The 23,428-nt window shown below is 47.4% G+C and overlaps 1 protein-coding gene and 1 pseudogene across 1 annotated transcript in view; both read left to right on the forward strand.

Annotated features, from left to right (window-relative positions):
- GREB1 (growth regulating estrogen receptor binding 1) overlaps positions 1-23,428 on the forward strand; it is a 144,848-nt gene that overhangs the window by 35,259 nt on the left and 86,161 nt on the right. The gene's annotated exons all lie outside the window — the stretch shown is intronic.
- LOC137777560 (drebrin-like protein) lies at positions 3,824-5,407 on the forward strand (annotated as a pseudogene).

Below are 23,428 nucleotides of genomic sequence, written 5' to 3' on the forward strand. Positions count from 1 at the left end.
GCCTTTACAATTAGCTAGGAATTGGTGGTGGCTTTCCCCAAAGTGTACAAATAGAAATAATCTTATAGTTCTCCCTCTCTTTCCTTTATTCATTTATTAGAAGTTCGTTATGCTTAGATGCTGTGACGTGTGCTGGGAGGAAAGAAAGAATGTGGCCTGGGGCTTGCAGCTTGGCTGGTAGGAGAAGGGGGCAAAGTACCATAAGGGGTAACGTGCAGATGTGGGGGTAAGAAGGGGCCCTTTTGGGTGGAAGTGTCTCAAGGAGCTTCGTGGAGAAAGGTCACCTGAGTTAATACTTTAAAGAGATGTACTCTTGGATTATGTGAAGGGGAAAGGACATTTCTGGTGGAGGTCCAATTTTTTAAAAAAAATTACGTGTTAACTGAATATCTTCAGTTTAGCTTACAGCCAGTGTTAACAGTGAAGAAGTCCTCTGGGGTCTCATTTTCCATACAAATGAGGCGGTTGGACTTGGAGATGATGAAGGTGTCATCTCAGGGCAGGTGTCCGTCCTGAGACAGAGCAGGTAGAACGAGGAGGAGGAGACCAGCCCTGCTGCTGCCGCCGCCCCTCCCAGCTCCTGGTGTTTGGTTCCTGATGTGAGCCAGGCATGGCTCTGAGCACCTCCTGATCGCTGGTTCTACTCCTAACAAAAAACTTGCGACAGGCCTCTATCAGCCCTGTTTTCCAGGAGAGGTAAGGGAAACCTGGAGAGGTTAAGTAACTGGCTCGAGGACACAGAGTACGTGCAGCAGGTCTGAATCCAGGGCTCCTGACTCTGCATCCTTTGCTTTGGTGTGGACGGTTCCAATATTCCAGACACACGGCCGTGCGCTGTGGCGGAATGTGCTGGGGATATAACACTTTGGTTTTCAGAACTTTAAGGGTCAGAGAGTCACCCACAGTAGCCATTGTCTTTTTATTTTTATTTATTTTTGTTATTTATGTATTTGTGTATTTATTTATTATTTTTGGCTGCGTTGGGTCTTCATTGCTGTGCGTGAGCTTTCTCTAGTTGTGGCGAGCGGGGGCTACTCTTCGTTGTGATTTGTGGGCTTCTCATTGCGGTGGCTTCTCTTGTTGCAGAGCACAGGCTCTAGGCGCGCGGGCTTCAGTAGTTGTGGCACGTGGGCTCAGGAGTTGTGACTCGCAGGCTTAGTTGCTCCGCGGCACATGGGATCTTCCTGGACCAGGGATCAAACCCATGTCCCCTGCACTGGCAGGCGGACTCTTAACCACTGCACCACCAGGGAAGTCCCTATTTTTTATTTTTGAAGTATAGTTGATTAACAATGTTTCAGGTGTACAGCAAAGTGGTTCAGTTTTATATATATATATATATATATACACACACACACACACGTACACACACATGTACACACACACATATGTATATATCTATTCTTTTTCAGATTCTTTTCCATTATAGGTTATTACAAGGTATTGAATATAGTTCCCTGTGCTATACAGTAGATCCTTGTCATTTATCTATTTTACATATAGTGGTGTGTATCTGTTAATCCCAAGTTCCCAATTTATCCCCCCGAGCCATTGTCTTAAATGCAAAGTATTTATGTCACTTTATGTGTCTTGTGTGAATTAAATCTACTGATTTTGATACAAAATTGCACAATAATTAATAACTCATTGAATCAAGAAATTAAAAATATACTATACCAGTTTTGCTGAGTAGGTGATATAACAAGCATTGACATTTCCTCCTGATGAGTCCATAGTAACAACAAAAGCATAGTAATAGCAGCAAAAGTGACTGTCTACTCTGTTCTAGGTGCTAGATCAGCTGCCTTACATTTGATATTAAGAAACAATATAGTGAGCATGCATACCGTGTTCTACTATTTTAAAGAAGTTGCCCAGAACTTGCTGGTCTGTGAAATGGGTATCATGATTTCTGATCCAGGAGTCCCCGGGCATGGAGCTCCCAGCTATACAGGCAGAGGCCCTGCTTCTCAAAGTCCCTCCCCCCTCTGAGGGCCGGGTCGAGCCCCACATCAGCAGTGGTCCACGCCGAGCCTGTCCTTTGGCTGCCTCCACTTGAGGCTGGGGTCCTGAGACCACGGAACTGTTGACTTGTTGCCGCTGTCATCGTGCTGGCCTTGGAGTGGGCAGGAAAAAGTCTATTTTCTCCTTTCTGAAATTCTTCTAAGTGGGGATTCTGGCCCTTTAATTCTTTTCATTAACTCATCTAAACCAGGGCTGTATTGCTTTCCAATAACATATTGAAGAAATTATCCCAGGAGGGCACTGTAGTCTGGAAAACACAAAACCCATGTATGAGATATGTTTTCAGAGACTCCTAGACGGTTTCTAGGCCGTTTCTCCAGTGGTGAAGGTTTGCCCTCTTCTCCAGCAAGTGGAGGGGGGAGGAGAGAGAGGGAGAGAGAGGGATAGAGAGAGAGAATGACCACAAGCAGGCCCCCCAGGCTGCCCCACTGTCCCCACTGTCCCCACTGTCCCAAGTCCCAGGCCTGCTCTCCTAGGCCACTTTCCACCCCTAGATCTTCCTTCTCCAGAGATTCTTGGCAGTCGGAATTTCTGTTTCCTTTGGGAGGGAAAACCCCACCCCTTACAACCAGGGTTGGCCTTGCCCTCAGCTGCCCCTCCCCACTCCCTGCATGGGAATGTTTCCCAGAGTCTTTGTTTTCCAACAAACAACAGCACCCCACGGGCTCTTCAACAGAAGAGGCTTTCTGAGCATGGTCTCCCCTCTGTCCTTCACCTTGCCTGGGGAAGACTTGTTTTCCCATCCTTCCTAACATCTTTGATGGCCACTCCCACTTTTATGTGCCTGAACAAGAACACACAATCCTTCCAGGAACAAACAGTCATTTTCCAAGACAGTGTAGACTAAACCCGTATTTAGAATGGAAGAAAACAAAACAAAATAACAAAACATCCTTTCAAAGCCAACATAAACTATAGAGATTTGGCTTCAACGTGTTGAAGACCATTTCTTTTCTAGATCTGATCTACACCATTTTACATCATCATTTGCCAGGTTAATCTTTCTGCTAACTGTTGCCCACCCAAAATGTTCTTTGAGGTTGTCTTCTGTACCCAGAGACTCTCTGCCTGAAAGGTAAATCCAAACTTTTTCCCTTTCCCTTTGATTTGCCAGAAATTACCATTTCCCTTAAGTCCAAAGTTTCAGGGCCAAATCTGCTTTTTCGCCTTTTCCATCTTTTATTATGGACAATTTTAAACATACACAAAAGAAACAAGAATATTATAATGAACCCCTACATACAGTCTGTCCTCCATAGCCTCAGATTCCACATTCCTAGGATTCAACCAAGCGTGGACTGAAAATATTTGGGAAAAGAATTCCAGAAAGCTCCAAAAAGCAAAGCTAGATTTTGCTGCTCTGGCAACTATTTCCATAGTACTTACATTGTATTAGGAGTATAAGTAATCTAGAGATGACTTAAAGTATTCGGGAGGGTGTGCATAGGTTACGTGCAAATATTATGCCATTTTATATGAGGGACTTGAGCATCTGTGGATTTTGGTATCTGACAGGGGTCCTGGAACCAATCCCCTCTGCATACCAAGGGACAGTTGTATGCATTTCCCACCTTAAAAAATTAGCAACACATGGACAATTTTGTTTTGTCTATCCTACCAACAGTTTTCTTTTCCCTGCTGGATTATTTTTAAGCAAATCCCAGGTAAACTGTTTCACACAAAAATATTTTTGTGTGTTATCTCGAAAGGTATTCTCTTTTCAAGAAACCGTTATCACACTGAAATAAAAAGTTGGCCTTGGGCGGCCCGGGCCCGGAAGCGGCGGCGGCCGTGGCGGCTGCGGCGCGGACACCGCGGGGTTGGCCATGGCTGTGAACTTGAGCCGGAACGGGCCGGCGCTGCAGGAGGCCTACGAGCAAGTGGTCAACGAGAAGTCTCCGACCGACTGGGCCCTCTTTACCTATGAAGGCAACAGCAATGACATCCGTGTGGCTGGCACTGGGGTCCGGCGAGGGCGTGAATGACGTGCGGAAGGGAGCGTGCGCCAACCACGTCAGCACCATGGCCAGCTTCCTGAAGGGGGCCCACGTGACCATCAACGCCAGGGCCGAGGAGGACGTGGAGCCCGAGTGCATCATGCAGAAGGTGGCCAGGGCCTCAGGGGCCAACTACACCTTCCACAGAGAGGGCGGCCGCTTCCAGGACACGGGCCCCCAGGCCCCAGTGGGCTCTGTGTACCAGAAGACCAACGCTGTGTCTGAGATCAAAAGAGTTGGCAAAGACAGCTTCTGGGCCAAAGCAGGGAAGGAGGAGGAGAACCGCAGGCTGGAGGAGAAGCGGCGGGCGGAGGAGGAGCGCCGAGAGCGGGAGCTGCGCGAGGCCGCGCTCCGGGAGCAGCGCTATCAGGGGCAGGGCGGCGAGGCCGGGCCCCAGAGCCGGAAGTGGGAGCCGTGTGAAGCGCTTTCAAGGAACAGAGAGGAGCAGGAGGAGCCTGTCTGTCCACAGCCAGCACACCCACGGGAGATTTTCAAGCAGAAGGAGAGGGCCGTGTCCACCACGTCCATCTCCAGCCCCCAGCCAGGCAAGCTGAGGAGCCCCTTCCTGCAGAAGCAGCTCACCCAGCCGGAGACCCCCCCCTCAGCAGAGAGTCAGCTCACGCCACCTCAAGGCCTGGGGCAGATCTCCGCGAGGAGCCGGCGCCCAGCGCCCCTCCGTGCTCGGTGCCGGTGGAAGAGGAGGCCGTGTACTGAGGAGCCCCCAGAGCAGGAGACCCTCTACGAGGAGCCGCCAACGGGGCAGCAGCAAGATACCAGCTCTGAGCGCATTGACCACTACCCGGGGCTGAGTGGGAAAGGGCTCTGTGCCCGGGCCCTGTATGACTACCAGGCAGCCGACGAGACCGAGATCTCCTTTGACCCCGAGAACCTCATCACGGGCATTGAGGTGATTGACGAAGGCTGGTGCCGTGGCTATGGGCCAGACGGCCACTTTGACATGTTTCCCGCCAACTACGTGGAGCTCATTGAGTAAGGACCCCCGACTGCCGGCCGAAGCCAAGGGCTGTCCTTCCCTTCCCCACCCAGACGTGATTTCCTTGTTGCTGGAAGAGGTGGCGTGAGGGTTGTGTACGGCACTTTTCTAGGAATGGGATCCCCTGATGAGGGCAGGCCCTCGGGCTCCCTCTGGCTTGGGTGGCTCGGCCTCTGTTGCCCCAAATGCAGCAATAACCTGGTGATCTCCAAACGTGCTTCCAACAGCTTCCCAAGTCCTCCCAACCAGCCTGGTCCTTGACCCCCAACAGAAGACATTGAGCCAAGCCCTGCCCAGGGCCAGCCTCTCAGTGACCTCTTCCCAAGGAGTATGGCACTGCCAGTCTGCGGGGGTGGGTCTGAGCAGGGGCATCTAGAAATCTCCTTCTGCACTTGCCTTTTTTTCATTTTCCTCTTGGCTTTAAGGGACAGTGTCTATAGCTATCAGTGACCCTTGCGAACAGTGAACTTAGAGTTTATGACCAAAGTCAGAGTGGGTCATGACAGTTTTGGTAGCAGTCTTTCTGGAACCTGCTCTGTGCTCCCCATTTCTCTGTCCCTCTTCCTGGGCTCTGGGCAGTGGAGATAGGGACAACCAAGCCCCCATCTAAGTATGTGAAGGAAGAGGTGAAAACATCAACAGACACTGCGTGTCCTTCCACGTGGCTCGCTCTTGTCTGCTGGCCCCGGTGTGCACCTCAGTTGATACGGTTTAGAGAAAGTAACCATGGTGGCCTGTTCCTACTGTCTTTCCTTCTTTCTGCCCCAGCCCACCCGTGTCGGCTTCTGGAGTAAGAATTGCCCCACGCCGGCCCTAGCTCCGACCCCTCCTGTTGTAGCCCTCACGTGTGCACCCTCAGAGCCCTGACCAACCCTTAGCCATCTGGAAGAGGCATAAAGGTCAACGTGTGACTGCAAAAAAAATAAAAAAGAAAAAAGAAATAAAAAATTAACAGTAGTTCTTTATTATCCCAAATATCCAGTTAGTATTCAATTTCCCCTGATGTTTCATTGACATGCTTTTGCAGTTGATTTGTTTGTTGGAATCAGGATCCAAATGAGGTCCATGTGTTGCATTTTATTGATGAGTCTCTTAGAACTCTTTTGATTGATAACAGTTTTTCCTTTTTCCTTGCCATTTATTTGTTGAAACCAGCAGGTCACTGACCTTTTGCATTTCCCTTCTTTCTGAATTTTGCTGATTGCATCACTGGGCTGTTGTTTAGTATGTGACTTTGTCCCTGTATAATCAGTAAATTGGTGGTTTGATATAGACGCTTGATCAGATTCAGGTTCAGTGTTTGGCCAGAGGTGTCCGAGTGATGGTGTGTACCTTACATTGCATCTCACTGGGAGGCACATCGCGTCTTGAGTGTCCCCCTTTCTGACGTTAGGATTGGCCAGTGGGTTCAGGGATTGTCAGCCTGATCTACCCATTTATAAATTCCCCATCAGCCTTTCAGCATTGGATTTAGCCACAAGTGACAGTCACTGCCAACTCATGAGGGATTGCAAAATGATGATACGCTAATTTGGAATTCCTTCTTCACTTATTTGCTGGAATTCTTTTATGAAGGACTCTTCATCATCAGCTACTTGGCTACCCTGAAATACAGATCACACAGGAAAGGCAGCAGAAGCGCTTGGCTCTTCAACTACCGGTTTTCTGGATAATGAGTTGGTTCCCTCGCATCCTCCAAAGCCAACCAATGAGTATTTTTTTAGGATTGTTATGAAGGCATGGCTTTTTAGCATATTCAGTGGGCTCAGTTCTGAGAAGTAATTATTCTTTTTGGTGCTCAAATTGCCCTCCTCTGGCCAATGGCCCAGGTATGGGGCTCACCTCCCCACAGCAGTCTCTCTGAGAGCAGAGCTTCTCCCTGGTGGATGGCCTTGGGAGCGAGATTTCAATGAAGGGGCAGCAGAAGATCACCCTCTCCGCTTCCCATCAAACATTTTTCCAGGGGGCAGAGCTTTCTTAACGTTACACCATCATCCCCATCTGAGCTGAGGCTCACGGAAGTGAAGTTTTCCCCAAGATGACGTAGCCAGTAAAGATGGAACCCTGAAAATCAAGGAGGGCATGAGAACAGGTCGGGGGATGGCGTTCCAGGTGCAGGGGCAAGGCAGGGAAAGACAGGAGGGTGAATTCAGGGCGAGGCCAGCTCAAAGAGGGGTACATTGAGTGTGGAGTGGAAATGGCAAGAGGAGCTAGGTCTCAGGAGAAGCTGGATGCCTTTCTGAGGAGGGATCAGACAAAATCTGAAGGCCACTTGGGTGCGGGAGGGGCGGCTGGGGGTTCACACAGGTGAGCCGCTCCTAGTCTCACCTGTACTCCTAATACTCTCCCCCGTGGGGCTTCCTCCCCCGCGTCCATTGTCTCCTCTGCTTCCTGAGCTTCTTGGGAACAGGACCCATTCCTAATTAAACAGTGAGCCCACACCTGTCCTAAAGCAGACGCTCCTCGTAGATGCCCCAAGTCTCTTAGATAAGTATTCTCAGCTCCAAGCTGGGGTAATAACCATAGTCCCTTCTCTTAGGATTGTTGTGGGGATTAAATGAGATAATGCACCTCAGGTAGTGGCCCAGCACTGGTCTGCAGTGAGGACCTCCATAGACGTGGCCTCTGTTACCGTCAGTGAGACTTTTCTCCCTGCCCGTCACTTTGGCACCTGTGTTCCTAGAAGAAGAATCTTGCTTCAGTCTCACTCGCTCTCTGTCACCAGGGAATTTCTAGCCTGCGGCTGGTGGAATTTCCATGGCACAAGGCGATGGAGTTGTACGTGAAAACAATGTCGGAAATGTAAAGGCTTTTTTTTTTTTTTTTTTCTAAATTGAGGTGAACTTTATATGACATAAAGTGGACCCTTTTTCAAGTGAAGGGTTTAGTGGCATTCGGTACCTTCATTTGAAAAAGGGCTCTTTGCCTCTGCCATCTCTAGCAACAGCGTCTTTAAATTCTTTTATTTTCATTTTTAGAAGTTTTGGGAGGGACACAAATGCTACATTTCTATGGATCAGAATGAAACTTTTGTATTTGTTTTGCCTGCGCTGGGTCTTAGCTGGGGCACGCGGGATCTTTTAGTTGCGGCACGTATGCGGGATCCAGTTCCCCGACCAGGGATCGAACCCGGGCCCCCCCTGCCGTGGGAGCGCGGAGTCTTAGCAACTGGACCACCAGGGAAGTCCCCCGACTTCCGTATTTTTTATATTTTTTCTACCCACTGTTTTTTCCGCCTCGGGGGGCTGACCGCCCTTTGCTTTGCGACCACTATTTTGAATAACATTCTGTCCACGTTACAAGGCGTTTAGGCCCCGCCCCGCCCCGCCCCTTCCCGCCCGAGGCGCGCCGTCGACCCCTGGCTCCTGTGGAAGAGCTCGTTTCTTAGAACCATCCTTCGGGTAAGTGGAACTCGAAGAAAGAAACTATCATTTTTTATGGGGCTGAAGTGGAAGATTTTTTTTAAAAATGAAAGAAGCAACTCTCCCTATAAATACAAATTGATTCACTCAACAGATATTTATTGAGTGCTTACTATGGGCTAAGCCCTGGGCATTTAGACATTTTTTTTTTTTAAATACATTTATTTATTTATTTTTGGCTGCGTTGGGTCTTCGTTTCTGGGCGAGGGCTTTCTCTAGTTGCGGCGAGCGGGGGCCACTCTTCCTCGCGGTGCGCGGGCCTCTCACCATCGCGACCTCTCTTGTTGCGGAGCACAGGCTCCAGACGCGCAGGCGCAGTAGCTGTGGCTCACGGGCCCAGTTGCTCCGCGGCATGTGGGATCTTCCCAGACCAGGGGTCGAACCCGTGTCCCCTGCATTGGCAGGCAGACTCTCAACCACTGCGCCACCAGGGAAGCCCAGCCCTGGGCATTTAGTGATGCATTAAACAGATGTGACTCCTGCCAGGATTTTCTTGGCGACACCAGGGCACGGGGAGATTTGCTGGTTTCCTAAGGCTTTGGAACAAAATTAGTCTTGAGCTTCTAGGCCCCAGGATTGTATTGGGTTGGCCAAAAAGGTCGTTCAGGTTTTTCTGCAAGGTGCTGCCCACTGGCAACCCACTAGCTTGTCCTCTGTTGTGTATATATTCACTACGTTGCTGTCATTTTTTAGATTCCACATAGAAGTTATATCATATGGGATCTGTCTTTTTGTCAGACTTATTTCTCTTAGCATAATCTTTTTTCTTGGGGGGCGGTGGTGAGCAGTATTCCATTGTGTGCTGGGGGGGAGGGGGGAGGGGGGAGGAGGGTGGGGAGGTGAGGTGGGTGGAAGGGAGGCGTTGCATCTTCTTTATCCAGGGCATGCTTATTTGTGTTCCTGGAGGGAGATATTTATCTTTCTTTTTCCTCTCCGTGGAGATCATGGTGGGGGCATATGTAAATAGGCATATGGAAAAAACGATTCTTTTTTCTTTCCCAAAATAAATACTGGGGAAAGTAGAGGAAAAACCGGAATGAACTTTTTGGGCAACCCAGTAGAAGAGCCCCTAGTTTTGATGGGAGGCGCAGTGAGGTGAGAGTCGATAACCTGGGTCGGGTTGTTTGTCCCATCAGCTGTCATAGGAGTAATGTATCTACCCCTGAACCTCTTTCCCTATGTGATTAATGACCTGACATTGGATCTGAAGGGTCCTCTCGAGAACAGAATGAAAGAAATGCCTCTTCCGAACAACTCCCCAGACATTTTGCACAGTTTAGCTAGTTTTATGCTTTACTTGAGTGAATATGATTTAAGTTTTATACACAAAGATAATCGGGTCAAAATGACCCTCCTTCAGTTGCTGGAGCAGCTTGGGTAAAGGAACCCAGGGGCTGTGGGAAGATGGCTGTGGGTTCTTGCATCACTCCATCTGCCTGGGAACGGACTTTTTGATATAAAGTCAGGGCTTCCCTGTTCTTGAGCGGAAAGGAAAAGTTTAAAAATAATAGGCTTAATTGGACCTGATCGTTTTCCTGTTTGTTTTTCATAAACGAGACTGTGTAGGTAGGCAGGGTATGGTTCCAGAAAGCTCTGCAGATTCATCAAATTTTTTTTTTAAATATACTTATGTCATTTTTATTTGATTTCTTATGTCCTAAAGTTTTGCTGAGTTATATGGTTGCAATTTACAGCTTCATATATAGGATTAAAATTTTTTATTGAAGTATATTTGATTTACAGTGTTGTGTTAGTTTCAGGTATATCTTTTCTGTTTAATTTCCCAAGGAAGGCTATTTTTTCACCCATCCTGGGGGTCGATTAGGGACCCACAGCTAATCTCCCTGACAGAGTGCTGGGTCTCTTTAATTTGGTCCCAGTGTGGGAAGAGTAAGGGCCTCTATGTCACCCTTGAGGGATTTCGGTCCCAGAATCGAAGGATGGCCTTTTCAGGGAAGGAAGTTTTAAGTAGCTCGGCCATTGGGACTAGTTTTTCCAGGAGCAACATTCAAGATCTCTGCCACAAATTGGGCTCTCTCAGTCCCCAGCACAGACCTGGGCTCCTAGGGAACCTCTTAGTCACCCTTCAAGGCCCACTTCCTTCAGGATGCCTTGCCTGGTCCCCTTAGCTGATAGAATTTTCTCCCTTTTCTGAACTTCTGTAGCCCTGGGTTGGAGTTTTGTTCGGATTCACCAGAAACCTAAATGAATAGGAACATCCTATTTCCCAAGAATTCCAGTTCATTGAGGGTTCTTGGTCTTGCTTTACAAAAATAGGAACAGTGGCTTCTTTGTAGTACTTCACACTTACTTAGTTTTTATGAAATAAACCAGTGTTTGTGAAGTAACTTCCCAGGCCTGGCTCTTCTTGGTACTGAGTGTGACGTGTTGGCGGGCATTCTGACTTGGTATGTCCCGCTGCCGTCACGTGGGCTATAGCAGGACTGGTGGCAACGGCATGTTTGTGGTTTCATTCAGCCAGTATTTTCTGAATAGTAGCCTGTGCCGGGTACTGAACCGTGCTCAGGAGCTGAAGAGCCGAATGGGTTCTGGTCTCTGCCCTTAGGAGCTCGTAGACTAGAGCGGGGAAGACAGATATCCTTCTAACTCTGACAGAACAGGAGTGAGAATAACTCTGGAAGGTTCAGTTGGATCAGTGGGGATGGGTGGAGGAAAGAATGTTTCTGATCGGGAGCCTGGGCCAGATGGTGTAGAGTTGGATCTATACGACCAAAGACGACGGGAAATGAATGGTGTCTCCAAATCCCGGGACACAGATGATAAGCAGTGGACATTGAGGGCCAAATGTGTACGTGCTGCCTTCCTGGCTAGGCTTGTTTACTAGAGTTCTCATGTAATCCTTTCATCAATCCTATTGTGTAGCTGTTACCATGTTAACCTATTTTGAATTGGGGAAACCTGAGAATTAGAGAAAAAAAGTTATTTTCCCAAGTTATCTATTGCTTTGTTGAGCTTATAATTCACCAGCTGGAGACTCTGACTCCAAATCTTACACCCGTCCAGTGGGTGTCCACCTCTTTGCTCACATACCACGGCCATATTTCTATTATCAAATGTCAGTGTTGTGTCTTCAGATGTATGTGCTGTTTAACTGCTTTTTCCAGGAGGGGGTTGGCCCACAGAAATGCTTGTCAAGGAAAAGGGAAGGGGTATTGATTGATTGCAGGGAGCTCGTTAGAGGGGAAGAACTGGAATGAACTCTTTGGAGATTTCAGTTGGGCCGAAGGAATGCCACTGAAGTTTTGGGAAATCAGGTGCTGAATACAGTGACCAAGAGACACTTGTGTATCTTTCAGGACTCAATCTGTATAGCCGATCTCTATGCTGAGACCATTACTCCTTCCCTTTGTCATAGCACTTATCATGTATTGATTTAGTAATATGGCATTTTGCCCTATTGGGTTGTGAGTTCCTTTGAAGTTGAGAGCAGGTGCCGTCCATCTCTATGTGTCCAGTGCCTAGCTAGCACTGTGCTTGGCACAGAGTAGGTACTTTAGAGCTGCTTGTTGAATCTATCCCTCTACCCACTCAACCATCTATCCAACCATCCATCCATCCATCCATTTGTTCATCATCCATACATCTACCAATCCATCCAGCCATCCATCCATTCATCCATCTATCTACCCACTCATCCATCGATCCATTCATCCCATCCAGCCAGCCAGCCAGCCACCTATCTACCCACCCACTCACTTACCCGTTCACGCGTCTGCCTCTCCATTATCCATCCATTCATTCAACCATTTATCCACCCATCCATCCACCCATCCATCCACCCACCCACACATCCATCCATCCGTCGTCTATCTATCCATCCATCCATCCACCCATCCACTTATTTATCCATCCGTTCACTGACCTATCCGCACATCCATCCATCTGCCCATCCACCCATCCATCCATGTACCCATCTACCTACCCACACAGCCATCCATTCAACTGCCCATCCATCCATCCATCCATCCATCCATCCATCCATCCATCCATCCACTTATTTATCCTTCCATTCACTGACCCATACACCAATCCACTCGCTCACTCCGTCCTCCATTAGGTGTTCTCTGAAGAGTACAATGTGCCTGGTATTATGGCCAGTGCTGAGGTAACAAGAGATTGAGTCAGATACAGACCATGCTCTCAAAGAGCTCAAGAGTCTAAGGATAATGAGAAGAAAATGTGGCAAGTAGGGAAAAAAATCACTGAATGAAGACCATATTATCTCCAAGCCTGGGACTTTCCAAGAAGATAATAGGTTGCTTCTTTATCTTAAATGACATAGATATGAACGAGGCAACCTCTCCCTCTCTATCCCTTTTCCCTTGTATCTCAGCCCCTGTGAGGTTTTCTCTGGCACCATCTCGGCCCTTGCTCTGCTGGAAGCCCTTTGAGACGTGAGGATCTCCATAGGAGCTCCGTGCAGAGGGCAGGGCAGGGGGCACTGATCTGGCGGCTTCAAGGTGGCCATATCGCCGTCCCCTCCTGTGTCTCCCCGAGAGGAATGCTGCCTAAAAGGACAGAGCAGATGTTCTCTGGGCAGAGTGATCATTCATCAGCCCCTCCTCTGGGAACAGGGGGTGACAGCACATTTATCTGAGAGCAGAGGCGAAATCCTCTGACATTATTCTTGGTTCATCCATCCTACTAGCGTTTTGTGAAACACTTCAGACTCCTGCGGGGCAGAGGACGTTTGCTCACCTTCTCCAGCCTTTGTGGTTGCGAGGCCACGTGGAGACGCTTAGTTAGCCTCGCAGGACCGTGCATCGGGTACGCTTTGGAACACAGCCCCAGAGAAGCCTAGTCAGAGCTCAGTGGTCTATTGTTTTCAAACTCTCCTGGCAAATCCGTCACCTGGGCGTTTTAGGTGGAAAAGCGGGGTGACCTATCTTGCAGGACTTGGTGGGTTTCCTGACAACAGCACGACCAGTGCTGGCTGTTTTCAGACTTGGGTGTCCCACTCCCTGCTGGTGTCCCCGGATGCGTGCCGTCCACGACGAACTCCTCATGGTCTCCCTGTCCCGGCTCCTCCTGAATGCGCTGGTTCCATCCCCAGAACTTGGGCGTCCTTCGTTGCCTCCACCACTGGTGGGTACGGCGTGCTGTAGGTTTCCCTGTAATCCTCTGTGCATGTCTTTTGGGGAGGGACCTGTTCTCTCTCTCCCTGTGACTGCTCTGGGGCAGGTCCTCGGTTTCTCTTCTCTGGTCAGGTCTCCGTGGTGGGTCACATTCCCACCACTGCATCCCCAGTGCATCCAAAACACGAGTCCAGTCTCATCACTCGTGGGCTTCAAGCCCTGCTGTGCTTTCCCATCGGGACTCAGGGGCTGATGCCACCTTCTTCTCCTTACCCAGCTTCCAGCTTCAGTGGATGGAGAATCAGGCGGACGGAGACCAGAGTCTCACCTTCATTTCTGCCGGGGCTGTTGGCCTGTCTGGTTAAGGTGTGAGCCGAAGGCCTGGCTGATTCTCCCGGCCCGCCCTGCCCCTGGCTAGACCTTGGAGTGGGTGGCCCCGTGTAAGGGGAGCTTCGCTTTGGGGGTGTCTAGGAAGCTGTGTCTCGGCAGCAGACCACGTGCCTCCTCCTTCCGGTTCTGCTCTCCCTCTGCATCTCTCGGTTCAAACTCACAAGAGAGAGATTTGGCCCAATTATTCCTTTTGAGTCATTCCGTGCAAGTTCCTTCTCCCCACTCTGCAGGGGAGGTGGAGTCTCTTATTTGAAATGGGAATCCTACAGCAAAGGCAGGGCAGGAGACCCCCTTCTTTTGGGAGCTTGGTCAATAGAATCTGAAAAGTCCTCTTGGTGAAGATAAGGTTTAAGCCATTGCTATGGACTGAATTTCTGTGTTCCCCGAAATTCGTATGTTGAAACCTAACCCCAATGTGATGGTATTGTGGCGGGAACTTTGGGGGGAAATTTGGGCGTGAGGGTGGAGCTTTCATGAAGGGGATTAGTGCCCTTATAAAGGAGACCCCAGAGAGCTCCCTTGTCCCTTCTGCTGTATGAGGACACAGTGAGAAGACGGCAGTCTGCAACCTAGACGAGAGCTCTCACCAGAGCCCAACCCTGCTGGCACCCTGATCTTGGACTCCCAGCCTCCAGAACTGACAGAAGTAAATTTATTGTTTATAAGCCACCCGATCTGTGGTATTTTGTTATAGGAGCCTGAGTGGACTAACACAGTCACTGTACTAGCTTCCCTGGGCTGCCGTAACAGGGTACCACAACTGAGTGGCTTGAAGCACAAAAATGCAGTCTCTCTGGAAGTCCAGTTTCAGGGTGGCACCTGAGTTCCCTGTGGAGCACTAGGGAAGGATCTGTTCCAGGCCCCACTTCTAGCTTCTGGTAATTCCTCGGCTTGTGATGGCATAACTCCAGTCTTAACACGGTATTCTCCGTGTGTGCATGTCTGTGTCCAAATTTCCCCTTTTATAAGGACACCAGTCAGATTACACTAGGGGCTCCCCTCCTCCAGGATGACCTCATCTTAACGAATTACATCTGCAATAACCCTATTTCCTAATAAGGTCACATTCTGAGGTGCTGAGGGTTATGGATTTTAGAAGACACAATTCATCTCATGACAGTTACCTTCTTGACTTGAAAGGTGCTTAGGACTTTAATAGGCAGTGACATGGAAGAAGGGCCTTCCTGGGGTGGGGCGTGGACATCAGGGGCAAAAGCACAGAGGTGGGAGGGGCGCTTCTTCTCTTTCTCCCAAGGCAGTCAACCACCTTGTACTTGATCTGCGGTTCACTTCATCCTGCTGAGAAGCTTGTCCCTGGGATAAACTTGGGCATCATAATTACATATATTACTTCAGATTCATGGGTCTTCTCCGTGCCTCCTCAGCTGGACCTAAGGACCTCCCCAAATTGCAGGTGGGCAGCGTAAATGGGGTTGGAAACATGGTAATTGAGTGACCGACCCATTCACTGGTAGGAGATGCTTGGCTTCAACTTGGATTTTGTGTTGGCTCCACATTCTGAATTGACCGTCTCTGTTGATCAAACCAAGAGGATATGATCAAATGCCCATGCTACTGGGAGCAGATTTTTTTAGGAGTGGTGCCGGCAGAGTTGAGATCATTTGCCTGAATGGAGAGTGAGCTGGTCAGTGGAGCTGTTCACGCGTTGTGGGTTGTGGACAGACATGGTGGGCCGCACCCTGCCCCTCGCCCTCAGAGAGGATGCATGTGGCTCTGGGCACGGCCCCGTGTGCCTACTATGTTCTCTTCCCAGCCTCCTGGGCTCCTGTGGCCACGGCTTCGCACTTTTCTCCCAGGACCCCGGGTCTGTGACACCTCAGTCACTTTGCCCCATTTTTCCTGCTCTTGTCAGCCTGGTGAGCACACACCCATCTTTCACCCCTTTCACTGGGGCGTCCTCATGGCAGTTTTCCCTGGAAACTGGGCTTGATGTGGGGCTCAGACAGTCCACCACTCGGGGGTCCCTGGTACATTTCTGAGTTTTAGCTCCTCACCTGTAGAATAATCCCCATTGTGGCACTTTCCTCAGGTGGTCCCTCTACCTGTCCCGGCAGGGCTCCCTCTGTCCTCCTGGGGGCCCCAGGCTACTGTCACAGGCATCACCAAGGCAACATGTGTTTTGGAACAGCATGGAGCCCTTTGCTAAGACATTGTAAGGAATTATAGCATATTCGCTCGTCCATTTTTTAAAGTCTGTTCTTCAAGAAATTATCACGTTAACAAAAATCTATGCATGTACGATGTTTTTCTTTTCTGGCTTATGACTGATGTCGTTCAGTGGGTGAGTGACTTTTCCAACACGTCCTTCTTGTGTTTGCAAACACTTTTCCACTTGCTTCTCCTTTTGGAAGTCCCCAAAAGGTCATGGCTCCCTAAAAACTCATACAAAATACCTATAAGAGAGCAATTTATTGGAAACTTTCAGGCATTTGGAAAATATGCTATTATAAATGAACAGTCCCGGACATGTCCATTTTGTGAACTTTTTTTAAACCGACGGTGGAGCAGGTGTGCCAGAGTATGGAGTCAGTTACACCCTTGGTTCTACTATCATTTCCTATATGTTCCTGTTGTGGCCAGGCTCAGCTTCTCTATCTGTGAAAAAGGGTGACAATGATTATAGAAAAAAGCCGCCTTCCCCACTCAGTTATTGAAGACTAAATTAAAGTGCTTGGTGGGGACTTTGCTGGTGGCACAGTGGTTAAGACTCCGAGCTCCCAATGCAGGGGGCCCAGGTTCGATCCTTGGTCAGGAAACTAGATCCCACATGCATGCCGCAACTAAGGAGCCCATGTGCCGCAACTAAGGAGCCCGCCTGCCGCAACTAAGACCCGGCACAACCAAATAAATAAATAAACAAATAAATATTTAATAAATAAATAAATAAAGTCAGAATGATAAAACAGCACCATTAAAAAAAAAAAAGAAAGAAAGTTCTTGGTAGTTTATTATCACCCAGTCTGAGTTGGCTTCCTGCCTTTATAGTCATTGTTCAAAGGGACCTTCCCACATACTCATCTCGTTTTATATGTTAGTCTCACTCTAGTGCAGGCCTAGATCCTCTTGTTTCAATGCGCTAATGTAGTTCTTGTTTCTGTTACATTTAACAACTGGTAGCAAAACACTGAGGAGTAATTAAAAGCTGCTGAGAACTTCCCAGGACCCAGAGAGTTTTCCTAGGAGTGGTTGTTTTTCTTTTCCTTGCCTGTGGGCATTTTACTAGAGAAAGTGATTTAGTGCTTTTTCTTCAAGAGCAAAGGAAAAAAAGGAACCAGTCACTCTAACAAAATGGTACATGCATATTTAATCACTGGCCATGGCGCTCTTTTATCTCCTGCAAACAGGGGTAGATGACCTGCCCAGGAAGCAGGGGGGCCTCTTTCCAGATAGGTGTCTCATGTCAAGGTCATCAGGAACCGGACAGTCCGGTTAGGTGGGAGTTTATGACTTTACAGTCATTGAGAGTTGAAAATGAACACTTAAAAATAAATTCAGGAGAGGAGAAAGTCATGCTCATTTAAAGGTAAATTTGGATTGTCCGGGTAAGTGGCGGTGCTTTCCTTTCTTTTCAGTAGGGTGAAGTCTCTCTTCTTTCTGGGGCTCCTCATTTGTGCCTCAGACATTGAGTTGAGAGTTTCAGGAGCCCAGGGTTAGGGCACCGGACAAGATGAGGTTTGTCCACGCTGCAGCTGGGAAGCAGCAGGGGTGTCGATTAATGCAGGTCATCTATCTGGTCCGCCCTTTGGCCGGTGTCCTTTATTTCACCAAGGCTAAAACCTACGGAAACAACTCACCTTAGACTCACAGGTGATCTGAAGCTCTGTCTGGCTCGATACCCAGACGTCTGGGTGGAGCAGAACAGTGGCAGAATCTCGCCCAGCTCCTCAGGCTGGTGTCCAGTATCCAAAGGTTAAACTGGACCAGAGGAAAGGTGGAGAGACCACAGGCTCGGGAGCATGATCGATCTGCTTTCAGATCCCACCTCTGCCTCTTACTGGTGTGTGTCCTTGGGCAAGACATCCGTCTCTCTGGCCCTCCTGTTTCCTCTCCTGTTGGTCTCATAGGACTGCATGAGGATGAAGTGAAGTGATGTGGCAAATGCCCAGCAGAAGGATCCTCTGGGGGCAGTTCGTGTGCCTGCCTTATCAGGTGGAGAATCAATACTTAAAATAGCCACCTCTGCAGGCTTGTAAAATACCACTTTGATATTTTTGCATTTGCCTTGCAGTACCATGTCCTGTCTGAACATCTTCTTCTCCCCGGAAGGTCAGCATGACCTCATTGTCTGGGACAGATTTGGCCTTGCTCTGTTTTGGTCTTATCACTACTTTTCATGCTGTGCTTTCCAAAACACATCACACATCTTCTTGTCACTGGCTGAACAGACGCTGGACTCATTGCAGCCCGTGGCAGACGGTTCTGTCCATCCCTTTCCTTATTCCTGACTAATGGAAACCCTGATTTTGTTCAGGATAGCAAAGCGCCTGGCTAAAAACCCAATTTCTCAGGCTCCATTGCAGTGTAGGTGGCCCTAAGGCCAAGTTCCAGCCAGTGTTTTATCAGCAGAAATCTACTGGGTGGGACTCCTTGGAAAACAGTTGTTTTCCTGGTGAAGAAGCCCTGCTCCTTTTATCTTTTGCTTTATCTCCTTTCCTCCAGTCTGGATTGTGAACTTCAGTGGCTGCCTTCCAAGGCAGAAGGAGCTCTGGTATTGAATGTCATTGTCAGAAGGCCACCCCAGCTCTGGACTAGCTCCCTGCAGGCTTCTAGTTACATGGGAAGAGTGAGCTCCTCTTGGGTTGAGCCACTGTGGTTGGGTTTCTGTAACAGGCAATGAAATATCTTGATGGGTATGTGAGGTGCTTCCCTGAGGTCACACTGACATGACTCTGTCCATGTAAATGTGTTTCGTGTGACCTTTTTTAAAGTTGTCTTGGTCACATTCTCTTTCTTGTGACTATTTCCTTCTGGAATGACATACCCTGTAGGTCTACTCGGGCTTCTTTCATTAGCCATTTGGCAAAGACACAGGAGGCTGTGTTCAGACAGAAATCCTGTCTCTAGTGCTGAGAGGAAGCACCTGCTGGGGTACAACCACCTCTCCTCAGGCCAGGACTGCCCAGCCGGGCACAGGCCAGCCCCATAGGATGTGGCATGAGATGGAGGCCTGGCACCAAGTCACATAGAGGGGTCGGACACTTGCCAGGGTTTTATCAAAGACTCACTTTTATCAATGCCAACTTAGTTTGTTCTAGTGAAAAAAAGATCCATTGAGGGCTTGAGTTCATGTGGATTAATTACTAATGTAACTAGTTTTTTTTTTTTTAATTTATTTATTTAATTTATTTATTGTTGGCTGTGTTGGGTCTTCGTTGCTGCACACGGGCTTTCTGTAGTTGCAGAGAGTGGGGGCTACTCTTCGTTGCAGTGTGTGGGCTTCTCATGGCGGTGGCTTCTCTTGTTGAGGAGCACGGGCTCTAGGCACGCGGGCTCAGTGGTTGTGGCCCACGGGCTCTAGAGCGCAGGCTCAGTAGTTGTGGCACATGGGCTCAGTAGTTGTGGTGCACGGGCTTGGTTGCTCCGCAGCATGTGGGATCTTTCCGGACCAGGGCTCGAACCCATGTCGCCTGCATTGGCAGGAGGATTCTTAACCACTGTGCCACCAGGGAAGCCCGTAACTAGTTTTATGAATGGTTTTAAGCATTGTCCTTCACTCTTCCTCATCTTTGCCACCTTTTTTTCTTTCTTTGCATCATATGGCATTTTATGACACCACATGACTCTAAGCTTTCTTCCTTTATGTCACAAGCTCCTTTAATAGGAGAATAAGAGAGAGAACATAATGTAGTGGAGAGATCATGAGTTTTGGATATCAGGAAACCTGCATTAAAATCTGAGCTTCACTTACTAGCTATGCGATCTTGGTTAATGTCTACAAGCCTTAGTTTTCTCATTAGTAAGGTAAGAATTTAAGTGGAGATTAAATAAGATATTGTACGTCAAATACTAATGGCAGTCTTATTCTCCGCAGCTGCCTGCTCCTTCCTCCTTATCTTATTCTTGGGAGGCAGTAACTTTCAATCCTTTTAAATGATTCTTTTAGTAACTCTTTTGCCATTTCTAAAGAACATACTTTGCTGCTTCTTTTTTTTTTTTTTAAATAGCATTTACTTTTTTTTTTTTTTAACTTTTTTTGGGTTTATTTATTTATTTATTTATTTATGGCTGTGTTGGGTCTTCGTTTCTGTGCGAGGGCTTTCTCTAGTTGCGGCAAGCGGGGGCCACTCTTCATCGCGGTGCGCGGGCCTCTCACTGTCGTGGCCTCTCTTGTTGCGGAGCACAGGCTCCAGACGCGCAGGCTCAGTAAATTGTGGCTCACGGGCCTAGTTGCTCCGCGGCATGTGGGATCTTCCCAGACCAGGGCTCGAACCCGTGTCCCCTGCATTGGCAGGCAGATTCTCAACCACTGCGCCGCCAGGGAAGCCTCTTTGCTACTTCTTGATTCTTGAATTTTAAATAATATTTATTAACTTCCCAGTGTGGAAGATAAGGATTTTGCCCTCTTGCATATATGCCCCATTCTTCCCATACAGATACACACATCTTGCCCTCTATTCCAATATAGTTATTTATAGTGTTTGATAGCTCAATTCAATGTATGCATGAATATGGCCATGTAAACAGTTTGACGGCTGAGCCAGGTATGTACTACTCTTAGTTTTATCTTTTTCCTGCATAGCTTTTGTTTTCCCTAAAATTAGCCATTGCTTATTTTTTTTGTATGCATTTATCACTGTTTATCTGGTGATCAGTGTAAAATGGGGAAGTGGTAAATGGTAGTAGGCATATTATGAGAAAAGAAGAGACATGCCACTTTTTCAGGGGAAAGGTCTCCCCTCCCCCATTAAATTCTTAAATCAATTTCTACTGTGGGACCTCATATAAATGATATTATGACACAGTGGACTTAATTTGATAGCAAATGCCAAAGCCAGTTCCATATGGCTGTTTTCCACGATGGTGTTGAAAAAAAGCCAAAGTTACAATGTCACAGTGCAACTCTGGGCAGATGACTCCATGAGGGACCAAGTTAATTGGGTTGAAAATGTCTTGTGGTGAAACTTGATCCAAGAGTAAACTTGGGCACCTGGTGGGTTGGATGGACGGCATGTCTCCTGACCTATCTTTTCTGCTGGTCAGCCTCTCTAAATAGCAGGACTGCACTCATTCATTCAGTTAGACAGCCAGACATGGGCTGGGCTCTGGAGAGTCTGTAATCAACAAAACAGACGTGGTCTTTGCTCTCATCGAGTTCACGGTCCTGTGGGAAGACAGATACCGCAACGTGCGTTGTTGGTGTCATGAGTGTTGTGAAAGAAAAAGGCAGGATGTGTCACCTAATCCCAATTCCATCGATAGTTGAACAAAGTCTGCCAGCTTGATAGTTCTGCTGATAAGGATTCCCCAAATCTCTTAGTTTCCCTTTCCTTTAACTTTTTTGAAGGCTTATCTCTTTTCTGCATTGACACTCAAACAGCTATGGAGTAGAGTAAACCCACAAGATTTCAGAATCAGTCTTTCTCAGGCTATAAAGTCAACCTTTATCCAATCCAGAACTTGCTCAAGGAAACAGTGCAGCAGAGATGGGGTTGGACACACCAGTTGCAGCTCTCCACACTGGGAAAGGGCCCTGAATTCATGAGCGTGCTGTTGTGTGTGAGGAATGGATCACAAAAATCCAGGGGTCACTACTCTGGTAGAACAGAGGAATGATGACTTTTCAAGGTTGCAGACCTGTCACTTTACATCTACTTCAAATTCACATTTACATCAAAGTTAATGAGTGGCAGAAATCTCTTTCAAATCCATCCATAAAAGGCAAGAATTTATAAAATGCAAGCACCCTAGTTGAAAGTAGCAGAATTATTTGTTTGGATTAAATGTCCTATTCCTTGCTTTTAAAATGATACAAGTTTCTTATTATAAGGCAGAAGGTTGGACTGGGTGATAGTTTTAAGTACCCTCCAACTGTAAAACCTGTGATCATAGAATATTTTATATAGTTCTTTGCCAAGCAATGCTCTGTCTGCAAGCATTAAGTGCTACTAAGTCTGTATTTTGGGGAGAAATCCTTAACACCAATACTCATATGAAATTATATACGTTTGTCAAATTTCACTTTTTTCTTTGCTAGCTATAGATATTTACTCTAAAAGAATGACCAGATAGCTTCTTTTAGATTGGAAGTAATTAGATTCGGTAATTTGGTTGGATGAAGAATTAGCCCTTGGCAATTTTTTTCAACTGGCTTGGACAATTCTTAACATTACTAAAATGTGACTTTGGTCACTAGAAGTACAGAATTGTCTTGCAGTATAGTTATTACCTTCAAAAATAATCAGAAGGCTCTAAATATTTTTATTTTCTCCTACTTTATATGTTTGTTTTGCACAATGACTTTGAAAATTCCCATTTGCCAAGATTCAGAGGATCTTTTTCATTTGAAAATAAAGGGAAGAAACTCTAAAAAATAATGAAATTGCCAAATCTGTATTAGACCTTTGAAGATGGAAGAGTTCCCTTACCCCCACCAGGGAAAACATCCACTGTTAACATTTCAGTGTGTTTCCTTCCAGTCTTTTTTCTGTGCAGTTTAAAACCCGCAACTGTAGTAGGTACTAAGGATGTAATATACTTTCTCTGCTTTCTATCATTTTTTCATGCTTTTTGTCATGTAAATGTCTCATATTAAGTATGTAAGGAACTCTCTTGCTATTGAGTCAACATTAGCCAGAATAAAGTGGGAAAGGTTCATCAACTCCTGGAGAGTTTAGCAACCATCAGATATTTAGGGTCATTAATTCTCTTTTTTCTTACTGCCTATAGGAGCACCTCATCACTAAATACTCTCATGGCTGTTATTTTGTGCTAGGAGCTTGGGAAACAGATGGGCAGGATAGGTTTCCAGGAGCTCCAGGCTGGGGCATCCATGAAAATTATTCTTGTGTCTAGTAAAATTAAAGATGGAGCGTTAATGGCTTCCTCGATGGGGGCTTGCTTCCGAAAGGCAGAGCTGATAATGTCCTGACTCCGAGCAAAAGCCGCAAGGGAGCTATCTTTTCCTAAGTCTTTAGTTTTTGTTTTAAGGTTCACCGCAAACTTTAGCAGTGAAGAAAAAAAAAAAGTGCAGTCACTGGGTCATTCTGACCTAGAACCAACCAAAATACTTCTAATTACTGCGGCAGACAATGATGAATCATGCCTAAGCTAGCTTGCTGCCTTTTCAGTCATATGCACTCATAATCAGACTCATCGTTTCGTCGCCAGTGGAACATTTGCTCCAGCTTGTTTGGGTCTGTAGGAGGAGAGAAGTTTGTGGATCTTCCCAGCATAGGATCTGCTCAGCTGCACCAGTACAGCAGGGAGGGGTCTTCACGTTATCAGGGTTTAAGCTCCCTCAGAGCAGGGCTGTGGCTCAGTCAT

This window comes from Eschrichtius robustus, chromosome 15 (assembly GCF_028021215.1).
Source record: "Eschrichtius robustus isolate mEscRob2 chromosome 15, mEscRob2.pri, whole genome shotgun sequence".
Lineage (NCBI taxonomy): Eukaryota > Metazoa > Chordata > Mammalia > Artiodactyla > Eschrichtiidae > Eschrichtius > Eschrichtius robustus.